General features: G+C 46.6%; 1 long non-coding RNA gene across 1 annotated transcript; it reads right to left on the bottom strand.

Annotated features, from left to right (window-relative positions):
• Positions 1–396: 396 nt before the first annotated feature.
• On the bottom strand, positions 397–1,764 carry LOC117846052 (uncharacterized). Its single transcript, XR_004638208.2, has 3 exons — positions 1,484–1,764; positions 985–1,401; positions 397–894 (listed from the first exon to the last, which is right to left on the bottom strand). It is a non-coding gene; the product is annotated as an uncharacterized lncRNA (long non-coding RNA).
• Between the last annotated feature and the right edge of the window lie 1,331 nt (positions 1,765–3,095).

The raw sequence follows: 3,095 nt of genomic DNA, 5'->3' as shown, positions 1-3,095 counted from the left end.
TGTTTTCTTTTAAAAAAATGTTTAGGCAGCCTGAGTTCTCACGAATACAGCCTTCTCGTGCTGTCGTAAAAGTACCAACAATTGGCCCCGCACCCAGTCCCTTTTCTACTCCCCACCCGATGCTCCATGTTAGGTAAGTTTACACGCCTCGACGGGCATGCACAGTGCTATTGCTCCAGCTGCTAGAGGATCATCCTGCTGTAGGTCATCCTGCCTGATGTGTGTGACCATCAACTCTCTAATTGATTAAACTAGTAACACTGCATATAATAAGTGCAAAGCTCCAACTATTTTAGAAGGCGATGCTTCACGATTTACGAACAGTACTCATTCTGCGGCTTGGCTCACTGTCTTTTCCCGAGAAACAAAAGTTGAAGGAAAGCATAGCTGCAGCCATGGCACTGCCAATAAAGGTTTTTATTGGAGCTGATTGGAGGAAGAGAAGAACCCAGAAGAAAACTGTAACATCCTCAATTTCTTACACTAAAAATAGGATTTTGTCTTGATATTTCAGTTTCTACCAAGGCCATTACGGACCCCATTCATTCCCTAATTTAACCTTCCTAATTTCTCAGAAAAATCAAATTGGAAGCTGCCAAAATATCTGCATTCTCATCTTCCCTATTCCCATGAGCCCAACTGGGAATTTTGGAACATATCATTTCCCAGGTGCCACCGTTTGCATCTCTTTTTCTTCCCTCTGCAAGCCGTTGAGAGCTCTGGATAGGATACGTGGTCGCCCCCAATGGCATGCAGCTAAAGCACCATCTAAAGCTCGCATCAGATCCAGACGTACTCGTGTGAAAGGAGGCATGGAAGAAGTGGTGTCACAACATTGGATCCGCACGCCAGAAAGCCCGGCAACACCAATCAGCCAACGCCACCTTGCCCGAGCTGATGACATGAACACAAGCTAAGGGCATATGCAATATTCAATATTGGATGATTTGGAGATGGAGGTTTCTTTGAAAGTATGAAACTAACATTTATGCTGGACTGACGCAATGAAAAGTAGTAGCGATCCAAATCATCTATCTTAACAATCGATGTGCAGACTCTGCTTCTTAGATATCAGGAAACTTTTTATGGCCTCGTTCGTCTCAGCCAGATTGGATTCCAGCCAGGATTACTTCCAAGCCCGGTTTGAGTGATTCCATCTGTGTCACTCAATCTGGTCAGGATTTAATCCTGCCAATCCACTCAAAACGAACAGGTCAGGATCTAGTTAAGAGACATCCAATTTCTAAAACTAGCATATTCTAAATATTGTTCGGTCCTTGTCCTTTCACCAATTCATCTGAAAAATTCTGAAACATAATCCAAGAACGACACAAATAGAGATAGCGGCGGCTTCCGCCGTCAGCGGCCTTGCAGCAACATAGCTCCATGCTCTTGGACGCCCTGTGGACAGCGACACGTTGAGCTGACACAACGAGGAAAAAGGAAGCTGTACGTGTGGGGGCAAGGGTGGCAACGGACGGACCTGAGGGGAGGAGGAGCGTCCACCAACACAACGATTCAAGACCAGCCCTGGCGACAGCACGCGCTGGCACGGCACGCGTATCCAGCTACATCGCACCCCTACCCAGTTCGAAAACCTAGGGTGAGAAGAAGAGAAGAGGAGAAGGAGATGGCTTACCGGCGAGGAGAGACTGCATATGAAGGATGGGAGGGGGTCGCCGTCGAAGATGAGTCGCGCCGCCACCTCACGCTGCCAGCTCCGCTTCTCGCCTCACGCCGATGCCTCCTCGCGTCCGTAGGCAGGATTGGATCTGGAGGGTAAGATGGGAAGCTCCGTTCCGGGCCGTGGAAGGAGGGGAACGTCCATTCCCGGGCTGTTTCACTTCTGGGCCTGGTCGAAACGAACACCCTTTCCAGACTGGATCTAATTTCAAACCGGGCCAATTTGATTTGCCTGGAACGAGGTCAGGAACGGGCCATTCCGAGGAAAACGAACGGGGCATACAGCAAACAAACAAAGAAACCAGATGAGATCTCTTAGGCCATGTTTGTTTGAGCTTTTGCTTTCCGAAAGCTGGGTTTTGGCTTCTCATCTTGGAATGCTGGGTTTCTAAAAGCTGAGGTCCGTTTGGCAACCCAGCTTTTCTGAGGATGAAAGTGACTGGAAGAGATATACAATGTTTCTATCACACCTATGTGTACGTACTGATTGTATTTATTTCATGTATAATTATTCATAGACTTTGTTGGCAATATAATTATATTAAGTCTGAGTTCAAGCGACATTACAATACTCTCTCACGGCCATCAAAGCATCGGCAATACTATCATGGAAAGCATTCATGTCGCTCTCTTCCTGTCTATGTGCTTGCGGCTGAGATGATGTTACTTGACCAACACTTGGAACAAAGTCTTCATTTATTTAATCACACATGTCAAAAGTTCATCAGTCAAAGCTAGGCTCACGAGAAGCTCGTTTTTTCCTCCTTCGAGCTTTTCATTGTACTGTGGCTTTCCACAGCTTTTGACCCACGAAAAGTTAGGCCCGAAAGCTTACCGTTTGTTTGAACTTTCGGCTTCTGAGGGCGAGAAGCTGGCTAAAAGCCCAAACAAATAGAACCTTAGTTTGGGACCCGCCACCTCCATGCTTTCACCGAACAATGTGCAATAATACATGCCAAGAGAATTGATAGCCAGTGTACTTGTTCGTATGCAACGAGCTGTTAATATAACTGATAGCGATTGTTGTTTACGAATGAGTAAAAGCTTATAGGCCTTCAAGTAGAGGGAAAGAAACACTTGTTCCTAGTGAAGCGGTGGAAATATTCCGTATAAATCAAACTTCAAACCTCCTTTGCTTTTAATATTAGACCATATAGGGAGCAACGCAACGCTTGACACAATGGCAAGGATATTCAGTAGTGGTGCCAGTACCTGAAGGTTCACTAGGGGATGAGATGCATCAAGAGTTTCAGCTACAGTCGTTCAGAACGGCGAGGTGACCCAGCACCTCCCTTCAGGCAGGAAGCTCCACATCCTCAAATGGTAACTCTTCCTCGCTGCCAAGGTGCCAACATCTGTTCACCTAGGCTAGCTTCCTGCATTGCAGCCACCATGCATGTAAACAGTTCGCA

This window comes from Setaria viridis, chromosome 2 (assembly GCF_005286985.2).
Source record: "Setaria viridis chromosome 2, Setaria_viridis_v4.0, whole genome shotgun sequence".
In the NCBI taxonomy this organism is placed as follows: domain Eukaryota; kingdom Viridiplantae; phylum Streptophyta; class Magnoliopsida; order Poales; family Poaceae; genus Setaria; species Setaria viridis.
This window is presented reverse-complemented; position numbering and strand designations above follow the sequence as displayed.